Source organism: Aulonocara sp. 'chitande type north' Nkhata Bay, linkage group LG6, assembly GCF_057382095.1.
Source record: "Aulonocara sp. 'chitande type north' Nkhata Bay isolate Kocher_YH1m ecotype deep benthic linkage group LG6, A_spYH_male_GT1.1, whole genome shotgun sequence".
NCBI classification, from domain to species: Eukaryota; Metazoa; Chordata; class Actinopteri; order Cichliformes; family Cichlidae; genus Aulonocara; species Aulonocara sp. 'chitande type north' Nkhata Bay.
The window spans coordinates 23,473,873-23,493,903 of record NC_141349.1 but is presented as its reverse complement, the minus strand read 5'-3'; the positions used below and the strand labels follow the sequence as shown (position 1 = coordinate 23,493,903).

Below are 20,031 nucleotides of genomic sequence, written 5' to 3'. Positions count from 1 at the left end.
ACACTACAATTAAAATATATTATGGTAATCATGAAGATGAGTATGATAAGAATAGTTATTTATTGGTTGATCGTTGTTGGGCTTTTGCGTTTTGAGCTGCATAATTTCAGCCTTTTTGAAACTCTGCATTCAGCTTCTCAAGTCATAATTATTAAACACACCAGAGATGGTCAAAAGAGTGTATCGAAGGACACTTGCAGTGAAAAATATTCACTTTTCAGTTTCTAATTGATTGCTTTATTTCTTTATTATGATTTTTATCACAAAGTTATCTGAAATAATTGTCATACAGATTTGTCTCTATAAACTGTGAGTCCTGCGCTCTCATCTTGGCATTGTTTACATGTAAAATGATCACTAACAGATGGAATTTAAAAAAACAACAGATTTTTTTGTCTTATTTATTTATATTCCCATCACACTGCCTTACAAAAATTGTCATTCAGATTTGTCTTTAACAGATGTAAATAATGTGTTCACATTTTGGCATTATTTACAGGTAAATTGATCAGAAATAGTTCAAGTTAAAAACAGACTTTTTGCTTTCCTATCATACCTATCAAGACCGCTTTGAATGTGCAAATAACCCATCCATCCTTTAATGCTCTAATGTTCACTGAATGTTGTTGATCCAGTAAAAGCTCTTTCTACAGTAGCTGGACAACAATACTGTAACATAACTAAATGTGCAAAAAGTGTTGTGAATATTTTCTGGATGGACTCTTAAGGAAACTGCAAACAGTTTTATAGCAAAAGTAAATCTTGCATCTGGTATGAAACCATACAGATTATTAATCTGCAAAAATAGCAGTATAAATGTAATCTACGTCAGTCTGTCAGTTTACGTCAACCTACATCACTCAGACAGATTAGCAGTTTTTCACACTTTCTTGCAAAAATTGTATGAACAGCCATTCATACCACTTCACACAGGTGTGAAAACAACTGAGCTTTAACTATTTGTGTTGGTTTTGCTGTATCATGGGGTCACTGAATGTGCGGGGTTGGTAAATACTAACCTGTTTCCCATTGCAGTGCTGTATTTCCACATGACCACATGACCACATGACGTTACTTTTCATTTGAACTGTACCATTTGAAAAGGTTAAATTATTTTATTTAAATTTAGTTCAAAATTTTTGCAAATTATTTTCAACGGTTTAGAAGAGGTCCATTTAAGCGTATCAAATGAAAGCATTAAAAAAAAGATGTAATGCTCTGACATGCTTGGCATTTCAGGTTTACACAAATGTTCCTTTCAAATAAATGTTTGTCGTTAGTATTTTGAAATGTTTAAAATTTTAATCATTTCTGCTTTATCAGTCTTTTTCTGGTCAACATAATTCATTTTCTAATACATTTTCTTTTCCTTCTCCCCATTCTCAAAATAAGACAAATGAAAAGGTTGAGGAAGCAACGTTCAAAAACATTTCTGCATTAGGAACGCAATACAACTGCTTGCATAAATAATAGTTATAATAATAATAATAAGTGATTCACAACTGTAACATAAATAACCAGGTAAACCAGCAAAATGTTCCAAATATATAACAGATTACACTTGAACAGTTATTCGTTTCTTTTGTGCGTGCTGGCCTGTACTGTGGGCACTTGCTCTGGATCAGTACTTTATAAAACCTGAGTTCAAAGAAACGGAACTAGCAAACTGAAAGCAATTTATTAAGTAAAATGGTTATTATTCAAACATCAGAGAACAACGAAAAATGAATTCCTCAAAATTGCAGGTCTTTCTTTCTCTTTTCTTTCTTTCTTCCTTTCTTTCACTCTGCACTGGGGTCAAACAGAAGATTGTATCAGTAGCAGGAAGGCACAGAGGATTTGGACACTGTTTGATTCAGGAGACTGCTAGGATCAATTTAAACCTGGCTGGCTCACTGCTTGGGTAGCTTCTGTGGCTGCCAGTTCAGGGCTCTGACCTGGATTACAATGCTCAATCAATGGGACTCGGGAATTTTACCCAAAGTAAGCAAGAGATAGAAACTCGGTCTTCCAGCATAAATACGGACGCTTACTTGGATTCACATCTGACTTACTTGACTTTCTTTTTATTTCCATGTTTTAAATTTAAAATATTTACTGCTACATGTGCATTTGTAGAATGTCCTTTTAAACTGTGATGTAAACATTTAACACTATGCACGATTGCAGAAGAATCCTAAATTGTTCTTTTATAATTGGGACTTAGACTGCATGGTTTCTATCTGTCTGTCTGTGTCATGTTCAGCCATACTGAAAGTAAGTGTCTTTTAAAATAGCATGGATTAGAGTAGACTGACTGAGCTGTTCTGAAATCCATACAGCTGAAGAAAATGACAGTAATGTTGTTTGTTTGGCTTTGATAGTCAACCTGGTGATTGATTTTATGTTAGTTCTGCAGTTCATTGAATTTAAAAGCTACACTCAACAGCGCAAAACACAGTGATTTTTACAATTAGGGCTGTAAAACTTTCAGATGCCCCTGCTTTTCTGGGTGTACCGTTAGGGCGGGACTCATCACAAGCGAAATGGAAGATGGAGCTGTCTAACGCGTGCTTATTGTTGTGAAAGAGTCTATATAAAACCTAACCAAGCAATGTTTCTGCCTAATACAACCCAAATATTGACTGAAAACAAAAATAATGAAACAAATAATGAAAGTCTTAAAGTGCTACAACACAAAATCTTAAAAAGACAACACAAAAAAAAAGATGAATAAATAAAATGTATAGTTAGGATGCTATGCAGGAGACAACCTTCAGTCTTTTGGGGCATTCTTGCCATAACTACCAACTCAGATTAGACCGTAGAAGTATATAATGTTCAAATCTACATTTGGGTATGGTGTTAGTGCTACCAGGTGACACTTGAAGTAAATTTACAGGGAAGTGAAATGAAAACCTGTTTAACATATTGGAATCAGAGGATGATCATCAAACAGTATCATTTGCAAAAAGTAAACAAAGAAAAAAACAAAAAGCATACCTGTGTGTGCTTGCTTTTAAAATAACGAATTTAAATCCTGCATAAAAACCTCGTCTCGATCAGAAGTATCAGTTGTATGTTGTTGTGAAACTAGACACCGCATCATGTACCACATGTTAACATGCAGAGAGTCAAAAGTGTATGACTGCATTTGTGTGTGCTGTATTATCCACTGTTGACACACTATCACTGGTAACCCTGCTACTCACACACTGGGTCTCTGAATAAGATCAGAGAGTTCAGGTAGTGTTGAGTGCCTGTGGATGGATGGGTGCTTTGAGGCAGACAGCCGTGCTTTATGGCTCCTTGGTTTTGGAGTGGCAGTGTCAGAGTGAAGTGTGTCGACACAACAGCGATCAGTCAGAGCTGCTGATGCAGTCCTGGACAGCAGACCCGCTTGCTTCTTTTGCACATGTATGTGCACAACAAACACAATAAACACCTCTTTGTCAATCCCCAACTAACAGCAGGTACCTGAAGTTACATGAGAATAATGCACCCGTGGATCCTGAATTGTTTCGTGTGTATGTGTAGTATTTGTGCTCAGAGTGTTGCAGGTGGTTTCTCATACTGTTAAACTTTCCCATCACATATCCATTTTCTTTAAATAGGACAGAGGAAAGAGAAAGTAACACAAGGAGAGAGAGGTTCAAGGACAGAAAGGGGAAATGTGATTGATCTAAAGGGAGATGTGTCTGGCCAGGCTCTCAGCTATACCCCCCTCCACCAGCCCCGTTGCAGCCCATAGATCCAGCCGTCCTACCTAAGTCAGGGTGATGGAGGAGCTTGTCTGCTTCTGTGCTGCAATGAGAAAAGAGATGGGGAGAGCACGGTTGTACAAGCAGTTCTGGACAAGTCTGAAAGTTGGCCGACATAGACGGTAGCCGGGGTTTTATGGCCGAGTCTAAAAATGTAATTTTTTAACTTCATATTAGGACATTTTTCATAAGTTTGTGCTGTAAATGCAACTCTATCTGAAGTTAAGAATTTAATAGATTTTATAAGAAATTAATAGATCTCTGTAAAAGATATTGTTTTTGGTACTACATCAAATATGTAATTCTTTAAAAGATTTTGTGACACCAAACCTTCACTGAATCCACATGCACATGTCTGAAATCAAGTTCTAAGTATCTTACTATATATTACATGTACTGTACATAGGCTATGAATTTATGTTACAATTTTTCCTAACAACAGTAAGACTTCACATAAAAATATTACATTTCAGGGTTGCATATGCACTGAGATGACTGTCCACCATTTATTTATTGATCTGTTTGTGGCTTTACTCATATTTTAGATATGGTCCACATACAAGCCACACATGCTAACAAAATCATTTCGTGCTAGAGGAGTGACAAATGTGCCTACTGCACCAGTGACAGGCAGGGAAGGTGTGTGTTTTTCAGCTCATTTAGTTCCCTTCTAAAAATGAATATGTGCATTTTGCTGTTGTGTTGTCCAGGACACCCCAAACACACACACACACACACACAGCCCAAGTGACTTTGTGAGTGCAGTGCTTTAGTGTTTAGTGATTAGCTGGAGAAGGTGTTCTGAGATTTAATGGCTGCCAGCTGAAACAAAAGGGACAGAAGGGTTGACCAAAATAAATCACTTTGCTGGCAGGGAAGCAATATTTGGGATGCAAGGGACATGAATGAATGAGTTAAATTTTCTCATTTGAGAAAATAAACAAGGGCCATTGCTGGTGGACGATAGCTGCTAGAGGAAGTTCAAGTTCAAGTTCAACTTTATTGTCACTTCAACCATATACAGTTTAAAAATACACAGTGAGGCGAAACAACGTTCCTCCAGGAACCAAGGTGCTACAAGACAAGTTAGTGCAAAAAAAAAAAAAAATATATAATATATCTAGTAATAATATTGTGCAAAAGAGCATTTACAGGTTGGTGTGTGCGATGGTTTGGTGGTGTAGGTCAGTGTGTTTGCGCTTGTGTTGGTTAGTCAGTCCAGTCTCAATGTTTTGAGGTATTTGAGTTAAGCTGAGTGATAATGTTAGTGTATGTGTGTGTGTGCGTGTTTATCAGTCAGTCCCTTTTTGCTGAGGAGACGGATGGCTTGTGGAAAAAAGCTGTTGCACAGTCTGGATGTGCGTGCCCGAATGCTTCGGTACCTTTTTCCAGATGGCAGGAGTGTAAAGAGTGTGTGAGAGGGGTGTGTCCGATCAGCCACAATGCTGGTGGCTTTGCGAATGCAGCGTGTGGTGTAGATGTCCTCAATAGAGGGTAGAGAGACCCCGATGATCTTCTCTGCTGTTCCCACTATCCGCTGTAGGGTCTTGCGGTCTGATATGGCACAGCTCCCAAACCAGACAGTGATGCAGCCGCTCAGGATGCTCTCAATAGTTCCTCTATAGAAGGTGGTCAGGATCGGTGGTGGAAGCCGGGCCTTTCTCAGTCTTCTCAGAAAGAAGAGACGCTGTTGGGCTTTCTTGTGCAGGGAGCTGGTGTTGAGGGACCAGCCGAGGTCCTTCTCCAGGTGTACGCCCAGGAATTTGGTGCTGTCAACGATCTCCACAGAGGAGAGAAGGGCACCTCCTTATTGGAGTGAAGACGGGGTTTGGTCTGGTGCTGGATCTACTCCAGTATGCCTTCTGGCCCTCCCCGAGGGAAGAGCATACTCTGAAAGCTCCTGGCCAGCCTGTGGACAACCTTGGCATCACTAATGAGCCTAGTGGGCCTGAACCTCTGCAGAAGACTGTAACCCAGGCAACAGGCTAGCCACCACATGCTCCCTGAGATTGTTTACAAATGACAAGTAGCTGAGGTGGGAGTCTGCTCAGATGTGTTAGCCTCAGCTAACCTGGCAGGGCCTATATAACATGCAAGTGCTGCAATTATTTGTCACCCCTTCATACTTTAAACTTTTTTTTATTTTTTCTAAGCAAAGCATTCATAAATCATGCCCACTGAAGTTCAAGACCTTGTGTTTCTTCCATTGCTCCCCTTCCCGTCTTATATCCTAAAACGATTCATTATTACAAGACTGCAAGTCCTTGAGTAATCAAATTTGATATTTTTTTTGTTTGTATTCATCTACTGCAAGGTCTGCAGAGGACACAAATTCAAAAATGTTTTTTTTTCTTTTTCTTTTTTTTCTTTTTTTTTTGCTGTGCGTGCTAAAGTTTGACAGATAAAAAAATAATCTACTTGATGAGAGCAACAAATAACCATTTATTATACTTTACCTGAGCACGGTATTACTCCACAGTTGTCAGCTTTGCTTCGTACAGCTCTAAGCTAACAACTGTGTGTTGTTCCTGGATTACTGAGTATTGCTGTTTCTAGCTATTTCAGCTTGTCATAGTTATGTACATTGTTTTAATATTTCAACATATAAACATTGAAATGTGCTACTGGGAGAACTGGTGTGGCAGGCTTCTTAAAGTGGCAGTACAGACTGGCATCCATCTTGATGTGTTTCTGGATTGAAAAGAAGGACCCGGGTACATATTCAGTTACTGCTCTAAAATTGTGAATTTCCCTCTGGAAGAGAAGGCTTGTTGTTTTTCATGTCATTGCTGCCACATGTTAGCTTGGCAGCTAATTGCCACTTGAGATCACATTAACAAATATAAACACATGCACACTAATTAGCTCTCTTCTTCATTAATGAAAAAGAGAAAAAAGTTACAGTGACTATAAGGGAAAAATAAAAAACTATATTAAGTGAACTACAGAAAAAAATAAAGAAAAAAACAAAAATAAATATGTTTCTGTTTATATGTTTATATTTCTGTTTACCTGATAAGCAAATCCTGATATTCTATCAAAGTGCAATGCATTTGGTTAATTAGTAATAGAGAACATGTCAGTGACAGATACAAAATACTTATTTTGTATATTTTAAAGAAGTTTGTGTTTTTGGGGGACAATGATGGACTGGTGAGGTACATTTTGAGCCCTGCTTGTCATGGCTTTTACAAATTTGATCCCACGGCATTAAAAACAAAAACAGGTAGAATGAATAACACTGATAATCTTGTTACAATGCAATGTTCTGGTGGGAAACCTTAGACCTGGCATTTAGCAAGTAGCCACTCCTCCATGGCAACTGATAGCTGTGGCCTGCCACAGTAGGAAAATGGCCTTATAAGCAGCAAAAGCTGCTCAGAAAAGACTGGTGAAACATCGCAAATTGTCAAAGGTATTGACCTGGTCTTCATACTCTCCTGATTCTGTTCAGATGCTCATATCCACCCATATCTCGCAACACACAGGACCTAAAGTCTCAGCAGTAGAAGTAAGCAACAATATGTCAGAATGTAAAGGAGTCTTGACCAGCAGTCAATCAGCATGTGTTGCAGATAAGATGTGCCCTGTCTTGCTAAGAGAACCATACCACATGATGAAAAACAACAGCCCCTTAGTCATGTTTGAGCATGACTGTGGAGTATGGTGTGAAATTGGTGTGCACTCAACTGTTTAAGGGTGGGATGAACTCTGTACAGCAGTGCAAAAGTTTATATACCTTTTCAAGTCTGGACTGATTTATTATTTCAGTACTAAAAGACATCCAAAAAAGTTAGGGTGCCATGCAAAATGAAAATAAATCTAGAATGCATAATAAACTGAAGAAGTGCCATTTTAAGAAAGAAAAAGGTCATTTTGAATTTGATGGCAGCACAACTCTGAAAAATTGGGACAGGGCCATGTTTACCACTCTATAGCATCCCCTCTTATTTTAACAACCGTCTGTGAACGTGGAAAGGGAACCATCTGGGAACAAGCTGCTGGACTTTCTGCAGAGGAATGCTGCAGTCGTGGGTTTTCTGCCATATTTTACGTTCCATGAAGCACCAAATGTTTTCAGTTGGTGAACGGTCTGGACTGCAGGCAGGCCAGTTCAGCACCTGGGCTCTTCTACTACGAAGCCATTCTGTGATAACAGATGCAGCATCCATAGGCACTCGTACACCCCCATATCATCAGCGATGCAGGCTCTTGAACTGATTACTGATAACAAGCCTTACGGTCCCTCTCCTCTTTAGTCTGGAGGATGCAGTGTGCATGTTTTCCATAAAAGAATTTAAAATTTTAATTTGTCTGACCGCAGAACAGTTTTTCTGCTTTGCCTCAGTCCATTTTAAATAAGCTTTGACCCAGAGAAGAAAGCGCTGTTTTTGGATCATGGTCATATATTTCCTCTTCATTTCTTTAACCTGCATTTGTGGATGGGACCATGAGGCTGTAATTTCTGGAAGTGTTTCCATTACAGAATCATGCCTGTTTTTAATGCAGTACCCCCTAAGAGACTAAATATCACAGAGATTTCTCAAGTTTCTTTATATGACATTGTGCACTGTAGATAATAGGATATTCAGAGTCTTTATTTTATGCTAAGGAGCATTATTCTGAAATTGTTCTATAATTTGTAGACACAGTTTTTAGCAGCTCTGAGAAACTGCCTCTCTAAGATTTACACCCAGTGATGTTACTGACGTCCTGCCAATGAAGATAATTAGTTAGTAAAATGTTCCTCCAGCTGTGTTTTTTCACTTTAAATATTTGATCAGTTTTCAATAAATGATAGACTTATGTGATTTGCATAGACATTGTCCCAAGTTGTTTTTATGAATTGGGGTTGAATCAATTAACAGGTTTCATCTGTTCATTCATAACTACTGAGTTGTGTAAGAACACAATTATATTAACGGTCCCTGTAGGAAACACTTTCAAAAAACCAAATCAAGTTGCTCTACAAATTATTATTGGTTGTTTTTTCAATAACTCTCTTAAGTGTAACAAATTGCCTTGTATAACAAATATCCAACCTTGTCAATGTTGATTAGATTGTCCCAGGAAACTCAAACTAAATCATACTATCTGACCTCAGCTTTTATATGTGTACCTTTTTTCTTCCCTATTTATTACTATGATGTATAATTTTGGATGCAGTAGAGCATCATTTTTTCACTACCACCTGATGTATTTTTCCAAATGGAAAAGCAAATGGGTCCAAAAAGCAATCTGGATGGGCAGATTGTGTAGCAGGGATGGTTCAAATTGGCATGGCAACCCATCCCACCACCCCCCACGTCATCGCCAAATTCTCCCTTCAAGCTTCTCAGGCTCACTGAAATAAAGCTTTGAGGCTGTGCTGCAAACCCTGATTTACTAGGCTTTGTCTATGTAATGCACCCATGAATATGAATATCATTATCTGCTGACATCAGGACACAAGGCAGATTAAAACACGATTATCTGGCTTGTTGTTGTTGTTTCAGGCAAGAGATTTAAACAAAAATTTGAAGATGAGGGAGCTAAAATAATTTACATCCAGCTGTGCTGTTTGTTTACATGTCTTGGGGTATCATGGGCCTAGTTAGAGTTTATGTACATGAGCTGTTTTGGAATCTCAGTAATTGCCATCTTCCGCCTCTGTGTTTATAACTGCAGTATTAAAAAAATTCAGAATGGTCCTGTGAATTTGTAACAATGAAGCTAGACACTTATGTTTAAGTCCTTAAGACGTAACTCTGTTGGAGACGTTAAATTATGTAACACCGATGACCTTGGTGGTCTGATACTACAAAGCGGTGTAATATAATCAGACAGTCTATTCTCAAAGACTGTAGAAACACATGTAAATGTGTAATAGTGGAGTACGACAAACCTAGAATATGTGATTGTGATTAAAACCCTTAATGGATAACCTGTACCACGGGCTTGTAGGGGGTGTTTAAATTATGTAACTCGTATGGCCTTGGCAGTCAGATACCACATCGCACGCTGATTTAATCATATAATTTATAGTGAGTGGATTAGATTTGAATCACTCGGATACAGCTCCTACTTTTTCCCCTCTCTCATTGTTATGAATGGGTCAAAGCTATCAGTTTTCTCTCTCACTTTGCCTCTTTGCTACCATTTCGATTCTCAACTTTGTCATGCACATCATCGGGTCTGTCACAGACAGGCAGATGACAAAGGTAATCTTGGAGCCTTTGACAGGGTGTCAGTAGCATGCGCAAAGCCCTTTAAACATTCCCCATCTAAGTTAATGGCACTCTCTGAAGGGAGAAAATGGATAGCCTCAAAGAAAGAGAGGTGTGTTGACAGCCTAAAGGGCACACTATGAGTCATCATGTGTTTCTGACTTGGGTTGTTCTGACATGGGGCACAGTAGGTGTTTCAGAGATTACTCCCCTGACAGCTGCAGAAACAAAGACTTTCATTCTCATTTCCTAAAACCAAAGGAAAAAGAAAAGTGATGATTACTGTTAGTTCAACAGTACAGCCACAAATCTATGGGACACTATACTGATGTTTCAACAGATCAATCATGGCTGTCCAACTGGAACAACTGTGAAATATGCACTGTGCATTTGTCAAAATACGATATCTTTTAGTTACATGAAACCATATCCTTTACGGGGGAAGAATCAGATTGTTGAAATTCCAAGCGCATCTGTTTTTACAAACAGCTATGATTCCCCATATCCATACCAATTTTTATACCTCTTTCCTCAGTTTGAAGCACTAGGTGCAAAGAAGTGTGGCTCTGCCCCTCAGGTATTCTATTTATTATTTGTTTATTTGTCTACATTCATTTCTCTTGTCCCTGGCAGGGGTTGGGGAGGGTAATTACTGGTGTGGAACAGCAGGAGAAGAAGCCAAATTAGCGTGGGCCCCAGTGAGGTGTGAGGCCGGCCCCGAGAGGCTGTGGTTCCTCACCTGTTCCATTTAGGCCTAGAAGAAGAGAGTGGCTACTGGAGCTCACCACAGTATGGGATTAGACACAGAATTTGGACACACACACACACTCTATCTCTGGCACTACTTCTCAAAATCAATAAATAATAACACGGGGACAAAAAATGTTCCATCCAACAATACTTTTGAGTGACTGATGCATTTCATGCTGTTCCAAAAAGAAAGCAAATAGCAAAAATAAATTTATTTTCTTATCTTATAACCAGGAAATTTAAATGATTAAACCCTAAGAATGCAAGAAAAAATAATTGAATTGTATTTAAAATGCAGATGGTTACTTTTTTTCTTTGCAAGGTCAGTCGTAGCAGCACAAAAGCACAAAGAAAGGGAACGAAATATTCCTTTAAGATGAAATGTTTGCGCTGTAAGACTTATAGCCAACAGCTGTGTAAATATGTCTTTTGCACATCATTAATACAATTAATGATATATGTTAAGAATGGGAAACATTATCCAGTGTCATATGAAAAAAAACAAAAACATTTTGAGACAGAAAAAAACACAAGTAACGCTACTTTGAAATAACATTTTAGTCTTAATTGATCATTTGATTGAAACTGATATCACCAAAAATGATTCCTGTTTCAGCTCTTTACTCATAAACAATTTCACAAACATCCATAATCTGCCAAATCTGGGATATGATCTATTCCATTAAGGATTATTTAGGTAATTATCTTTAAGTACACCCATCATAACTCCTATATACAGTAGGGCAAAAAAGTATTTAGTCAGCCACCGATTGTGCAAGTTCCCCCACTTAAAATGATGACAGAGGTCAGTAATTTGCACCAGAGGTACACTTCAACTGTGAGAGACAAAATGTGAAAAAAAAAATCCATGAATTCACATGGTAGGATTTGTAAAGAATTTATTTGTAAATTAGGGTGGAAAATAAGTATTTGGTCACCTCAAACAAGGAAAATCTCTGGCTCTCACAGACCTGTAACGTCTTCTGTAAGAAGCTTTTCTGTCCCCCACTCGTTACCTGTATGAATGGCACCTGTTTGAACTCATCATCTGTATAAAAGACACCTGTCCACAGTCTCAAACAGTCAGACTCCAAACTCCGCCATGGCCAAGACCAAAGAGCTTTCGAAGGACACCAGGAAAAGTATTGTAGACCTGCACCAGACTGGGAAGAGTGAATCTACAATAGGCAAGCAGCTTGGTGTGAAAAAATCAACTGTGGGAGCAATCATCAGAAAATGGAAGACATACAAGACCACTGATAATCTCCCTCGATCTGGGGCTCCACGCAAGATCTCATCCCGTGGGGTCAAAATGATCATGAGAACGGTGAGCAAAGATCCCAGAACCACACGGGGGGACCTGGTGAATGACCTGCAGAGAGCTGGGACCAAAGTAACAAAGGTCACCATCAGTAACACACTACAACGGCAGGGAATCAAATCCCGCAGTGCCAGACGTGTTCCGCTGCTGAAGCCAGTGCATGTCCAGGCCCGTCTGAAGTTTGCCAGAGAGCACATGGATGATACAGCAGAGGATTGGGAGAATGTCATGTGGTCAGATGAAACCAAAGTAGAACCTTTTGGTATAAACTCAACTCGTCGTGTTTGGAGGAAGAAGAATACTGAGGGGTGGAAACATCATGCTATGGGGCGGTTTTTCTGCCAAGGGGACAGGACGACTGATCCGTGTTAAGGACAGAATGAATGGGGCCATGTATCATGAGATGTTGAGCCAAAACCTCCTTCCATCAGTGAGAACTTTGAAGATGAAACGAGGCTGGGTCTTCCAACATGACAATGATCCAAAACACACCGCCCGGGCAACAAAGGAGTGGCTCCGTAAGAAGCATTTGAAAGTCCTGGAGTGGCCTCGCCAGTCTCCAGACCTCAACCCCATAGAAAATCTGTGGCGGGAGTTGAAAGTCCGTGTTGCTCGGCGACAGCCCCAAAACATCACTGCTCTCGAGAAGATCTGCATGGAGGAATGGGCCAAAATACCAGCTACTGTGTGTGCAAACCTGGTAAACATTTGACCTCTGTTATTGCCAACAAAGGTTATGTTACAAAGTATTGAGTTGTATTTTTGTTATTGACCAAATACTTATTTTCCACCCTGATTTACGAATAAATTCTTTACAAATCCTACCATGTGGATTCATGGATTTTTTTTTCACATTCTGTCTCTCACAGTTGAAGTGTACCTCTGGTGCAAATTACTGACCTCTGTCATCATTTTAAGTGGGGGAACTTGCACAATCGGTGGCTGACTAAATACTTTTTTGCCCCACTGTATTTATGTTAAAGAGTACTTGACCTGAGAAGGCCAACATGTTGGACTTTTACTTTTTGTTGTTTTTACAAGAAATACAGATTTATTTTAAGTAGCATCAGTATCATTGTATTAATTGAAATCCCCCGACATTATTTTAGGACAATAAATGTTACATCCTTGCCATGTACAAAAAATGTATAGATGCGTACTTGCAATAATGGAAAACATGCCGAAACTCAAAATATAAAATGTTCAAATATAGATCCAGTTGGTAGAATTGTTAAATTAGGTGAGTATGCTTCTGCAATTTTGCAGTTGATATTAAAAAAATTATAATGGTAAATTAATAATAAAAAAAAAAGAATAGTAGAAATATTAAAAAATGAAAAAAGTAAAAGCTGATGTGAAGAGAAACATGCTTTCTTCTTTGTTCCCATTGTGACCAGAACATGATTTATGTCCCTGTTACTTTATATATACTGAACATACAGTTCATAACACTACTCCCCCTCCCACCACCACCTCCCTGTCTGTCTGTGTGTGTGTGTGTCTGTCTGTTTTGCACACACACACAGACCTTGGGAAGGCGAGCAGTCAAATGGCCATTGAACCCATATGTAAGCTGGTCTATGCAGCCAGCCAAATTACATTTTCTCTTTCTTTTTTCCCCCCTTTTTCTTTTATTACACCTCAGCGTGGATGACACTAGTAACAGTACCGTCCAAGGTCCGCTGAGTGCTGACTAAGCTAACCACCGTTGTTTATACCTCATCTCCACAGTACTTGTCTAAGGTCAGTTTTATTTCCTGTATATAATAGTGGCCTGAGGCCCCATGCCATTGAACACTATCTTCTCTATCTGAAGCTGGAAGAATTAACAGCTCTGACAGGGGCACCTATAGAAAAATAGTCTATGGGCTATGGGTAACGCCAGTATTCATTAATAACTCTTACATGAGCCGTTTCACATCCTTACACCTGTTACACATGCCAGACTGGCCTGTGGAGCTTAGACCCCCATCTTGATTGAAATTGACGTCTGTTCTTTCCCTGACTATACCAATACTTCTGCTTTAATTGCAGTAATATATTGGTGTGTCATGGTAATTGCATTACATTTGACTACCAAATGGCCGTCTGCACTCATCCATATTCTCTGATACCCAAAACGTAACATTAATCAGTGGGTTGCTTCATATTCAACCATGGCCTCATTCGTCTCTGTCGTCTGTCTCTCTAAAATCTTTATCTTTTATTTTTCTTTCTCATTTTTCCCCCTTTGACTAATCTTTTGCCATTCTTTATCATTTGTCTGTATTTGTATTGGTGTTTGATTCGGGGTCCTGTTTTTGTTTTTTGTTTTTTTTACAGTTGTTGACTCCTTTCAGGCTTATGATGCTGCGCTATACTAGATCCACGTAGCCTGCTCTTTCCTTTTCTGCTTTTTCTGTTTTTTTGCTTTAGAGATGATGGGATCGATTGCCGGGTTTTTCTTATCATTTCTATAGACTCGTTTCAAAATGTTGGAGTTGCTGTTTTGGAGTAAATTGATTTACTTTATTTTTAATTTTTTTGTTTTTGTTTTTTTGCACTTCCTAGCTGTCTCTGATAATCAGCCATGGCAGAGTTTGTTTTCTGCAGCCACTTTGGATTTAATTAGATTCCTGTCACTGTCTCCTTCCCCATGGCTAATTACACACAACATGCCAGACTAAAAGTTTTTAAATTATGCACTGCCTTCATGTGAATATTGGTAACAAACCACCGTAAAGACAGTCCCGTACTTCTGTGCAGAAATGCTACCGTAGAGACAAATACTGGATGGACTCATATGGCACATTCAGATTTCACCCCAGACTAAATCTCATTTGACATTTTGTCTGATATGTTATTTCAACTAATCTGCTCTGAAAAGACGCCACTGACTGCAGTATCATTAATGCATGAAGGCCAAGAAAAACAATGCACCGGTTACGAAGGTGAATCGTCCAACATCAACTCAGATATCTGTAAAAGTGAACCTTTGCAGGAGATCGTGCAGTTCAGATGCACTGGAATCACCAACACACACTCACGTTAAACACAAAGAAGAAAACTGTAAACATACTACAAAAAAGGATATGTTATCCCCTCATCCCATTGTTTTTCCAAAGTGTAAAACCTGCTCTGTGTAGAAAACATTGCAGGAGAAATGTAGAGCTGTCATAGCTGTCAAGTACTTCGCTGTAAGTTTTATTTAGACCTGTCATGCGGGTAAAACGAATAAGGTGAAAGACTTTGCACTTAAGTCACGTGAATAAACATTTGTTTGCAAAGATGTTTTAATCGACAGGACTGCACCACAGTGTACAAATATTATTTGTTATTTCTATTTTTTAAATGAAGTTTTTATGATTAACTGATGCCTCTGAATTGAAGCGAATGAGCAGGACCAGTTTTGTACATTAGCAGGAATCAGTGTTCTGATTGCATAGCAGTGCCACTAAATTCAATGACATATAATTGTGATCGCAATGTTGATCAAAGATAATCGTAATTATCATCATATGATCATATTATCATTTTGGCCATAATCTCGCAGCCCTACTTGTCTCATTTAAATTCCTCCTCTAAGACTCTACAACAGTATAACAACTTAAGTTGTGCAGTATCCACTGCCACAGGCATTCATGTGGAGATTATTGAAAATAAGTTTATCTTCTAAAAAAAGCCCAAGCTAGCAAGACAAATTCATGCTGTCCTTTTATTGCAGCATTGTTTATATTATTGTTGATATTAATATAGCTATATGAGTATTTCATGTTGCTGCAAGCAAAAATCTACCATTCGTAACTGTCTTGTACTGTCTGTTGAACCATACAAATTGACTTAATTTGTTTTGTTGCTGTGTATGCATCACTGTTACTAAAGTATACATATAAATTATTGGCATGTTTTGTAGGTGTACACAGTACATAATAGAACAAATCTTATATTGTCTAGGGACTCTGTGATGGGTCTCATAAGGCCAGTTTAGAGATAGCACTCTCCTATTTCCTGTTTCACAATGTCAAGTTGGAAGAAGGCAAGTTACACACTCATGCATTAAATGTTTTGGAGTAATCATGCTTCTGACCAAAAGTAAAAAATCTTGAAGGAAGGAAATGGGTAGAAAGAAAAAGAGTGGATAGAAAAGGGATGAAATAAAGACATTAACAACAAAAAAAGGTGTAAATGAGTGCGTATGTGTGGTTTGCTGGGGCGCTGAACTGCCAGTTGGTGGATCTCTCTCTCTCCCTTCCTCCCTCTTTAATCATTTCTTTCTGTGGAACTGGCCTTGGATCTTGCTCACCTTTATTCAAACAGGTCAGTCAGACAGACAGCCTATTACTGATGAAAGCAAAACTCAAGGAATCAGTAAAAGACAGCAAGATCAGCATTCACGGCACATCAAAAAGGGGGGAAAGGGTAAAACAGTAAAGGGAGTGAAAAACATTATTTTCTGACCTGTCATCTTGCGATCATTGAAAGACATGCTAATGAAGTTGTGTTTCTTTAGCCGATTGTGTCACTTCCAATATTTTTCTAGTCAATGCGAAAGTGCCTTTTATGGTATTTGTTACATTTATTTGGATGAGAATAGCATCCAGCATGTGTTTTGATTGCTTTTCTATGCTCCATTTCACGGTTACAAACACATGTTTGAAGCTGCCACAATGATTTTAGGCAGTGTCACCCTGCCTTTTTTTTTTCTTTGACACTTCACTTGACACATAAGCCTTTATGTTTCAAATCGGTCTTCACAAAATTGCAAGGAAGGAAAAGGAAGAATTGCTCAGACGCACTGTCAGCTGGAATTCAACAAAAACCTGAATTATGAGTGGGAGTGAGTGTAGAGTTGGGATGTAAAAAGCCCTACTTAAAAGGGATGATAGAAGACAAGTCTTAGAATTGTGAAGTTGTGAGAAATGGGGGGGGGATACATTTCTCTCGACTGTAATGCTCTTTGTTTATCTTTTTGTGACATCAACATGTTTTACACTTTACATGTCTTCTCGAGGGAGTAAAATAACAAGAAGATTCACCAAAAAAGTCAGCAGTTCCCAATCTTGCAGCAGGTTACACACTAATCAAAGCAAGCTAGCAGAAAGTCCTATGTGGACTGTCCCCTTAAATGAAGCAATGAGAGAAAGTCTGTCTGCAAGAGCTTATAAACCAGCTGTGTAGGATCCAATGAGCTAGTGTACATGTGCTCTTGGCAGGAAACCTGATGTTCATTTCCTGATGAGCTATTTGATCATAAGTATCATTTCTAAGTAATTTTCTCCATGCTGGGGATGTGTTTCCCTGCTAAACATTAAACATACTTTACTAACTGAGGCCCACATTTTGCCTTCATTTAGAGGCTAATTTACTAGGACTTCGATTTATGTCATGTCAAAGTCAGTTAGCTAATTGGAACAGCGGGGGGGTCTTCACTGAAGTGGTGGGATGGGAATGCTAGAGAAATACAGAAAAGATGTAATTTCACATATATAGTTTTAATTACATAGTTTTAGTCTTTGTACGATATACCTGAACTACTTCATGTGCAGTGTGTTTGCTTTGGTTTCTTTGCTTTATGTTTTATATTATTTATTTATTATTCTATATGCTGTATCCTTATCATACATATTCCAATAATTAAAATGAAAATTAAACAAAGCAAATAGACTGTTAGGGGATCAACAAGCGGATAAAGAATAAAAGGAATAAATATTCTTGAGGCTAAAATTCATTATCCCACTGCTCTTTCACTGCTGACTGATTTTTAACATCAATCCTTTACCATGTTCCAATACATTTTACTTAAAAAAGCCAAGATTGTTAATTTTATTTTGCCTTTTCCTATCAAATAATCAGGAAACACATGCAAATCTAAGATAAGATAACCTTTATTAGTCCCACACGTGGGAAATTTGCTTTGTCACAGCAGAAAGTGGACAGTGCAGAGTTATATAGCAAAAATTAGAGAACACTGGAATACAATAGGAATAATATACTGTACACAACTGTACAGAATAGAATAGAATAAAATAAAATACTATATACAGTAGAATAAAATAGAATAAAATAAAATATACAATAGGATAAAAATAGAATACAAATGCTATATACAACTGAGTAAAAATACAACTTTGTCAGAAAAGAGTATTGCACTTAGTCTTATTGCACGTGTGTGTTTGTGTGTGTTTGATCAGCTGCAAACAAATATGTAGCAACATTTGCTGTCATATTTAGCTAAACTAAATCTAGCGAGAGTGGAAAAACAAAAAATACTTTATATTTGGGACACATCCATTTATCTAACACTGACGTGTTTGTGTTTAGGTTAAGGGTAAACTGTTTAAGGCGGATTAAAGCAAAATCCGAACTGAACTGAGAGGTTGTGTGTGTGTGTGTGTGTCTTTCTGTGTGTGATGTAGTATTGAGTGCAGGAAAATGTAAATCATTGCATACATGTCAGTGCAATGTGTTGTTTTGATAGTTTAATTAGCACATTATATTTGCAGCAGGTACATGGGTAATGTTTTTATTCACTGCTGTGTTTGAACCCTTGTTCTGGACCAGGTTCAGGAACTCTTATTTATTTATTTAATAGTGTGTAGTGCACATATTAAATTTAAAATAAACCTTGACTGACACTGAGACTCATCACTCCAGCAATATTTAAATGTCTGCATCACCCTTAAATTAGATATTTAACTATTCAGTTAGCAAATTGTGAGTGTAACAAATGTTTTATGCCAGCCTGCGTGTCAGTGAAGAGGACTGTGTGAAGAATTTTGAAGAGCTAAACTCAATATAGAGAAGTGTGGTTTACAAAGAAAAAAGTTGCAGGAGACAGAGACGTATTAACTGTGATATGAAAAGGTAGCAACGGAGTCTTCAAGACTGTGATATCTGTGTCATTCAAAGTCTAAAAGCCCTTCTGTTTTTGCAGATATTTCACCTTCAACCTTAATTTACCGTAACATCTGATCAGTAGTAGAATCGGTGTGAGTGAGTGTAGGCGGCCCAGGGTTTACAGTGAAGCTTATAAAAGTAGTTTTCAACTTCATTCACTCCTGTTTCGCTGTTGCAGTATACATTCTTTTTAATCAAATGCCATGGTACGCTCCACATATAGCTGGCAATACTTGGGACAGCTCATATTAATAATTGCATAGTTACCCCATGCGATTCAGAGATAAAGGGTGTCTAATCATTTTTCGCATTATGCTAATACCATGCAGCATATTATGGGAGAGTGATAAAATTCCTGGTAAGCCTTGCTAATCCACCCTAGTGCTAAAATAATGATTGCTTTTTGCTGTTGAGAAAGCAGTCCAAACCATGTGGGTCATACACCGCCTAAAAAATCTGTATCTCCATGCTTCATTTTAATATATTCTCTCTCCATCTCTGCATCTTGGTACTCTATTTGCCTCTACAAGTGAGCCTTGGGCATTTCTATTAACAAACGTCGTATGGGCAGATGTGTGCACGTGTACACACAAACACAAGGAATTTTCTTCTTTCTCACAGATGCATCCCCCCTAACCCCTCGCTGTTCAACACAGTTGTTAAGTTTTTCCTGAAAAATCTGCAGGAGCATAAAAAGAGCATGCAGGAGATCCGATTTAACAGTTTTCACACGGTTATTTGTTTGACTGCCAGTAGACAGAATACTGCAGCAAGTAATAAAACTTGACAGGGACTCAGGGGTTTGTGTCCTGCTGCAAACCCACCAACACTTCCATGACTGTTGTTGTTGGCATGATTGTGTTACACAAAGAAGCTCTGCTGGAGTTTTGGTCATGTGTGATTAAACATGATACAGCATACCATGCATTCGGTATATATTTCTTTTGTTAGCTTGAAATGTGGTTGAATCGCACTCCAAAAAAAAGCCTATAAACTTTACAGTAAAGTCTGGGGCTACGTTACTGTACAAAAGCCTCAATCACCCATCATTTCTTTGTAGTTTGCTTTTTAAAGTTCCCTTGAACGATATTTCATCATTCTTTCTGAAGTCTTTTTCTTGTTTTTCCTTTGACATCTG

General features: G+C 38.3%; 1 protein-coding gene across 1 annotated transcript in view; it reads left to right on the top strand.

Moving 5' to 3' along the window:
* Positions 1-20,031, top strand: part of ctnna2 (catenin (cadherin-associated protein), alpha 2) — a 333,673-nt gene that overhangs the window by 145,817 nt on the left and 167,825 nt on the right. The window lies entirely within an intron of this gene.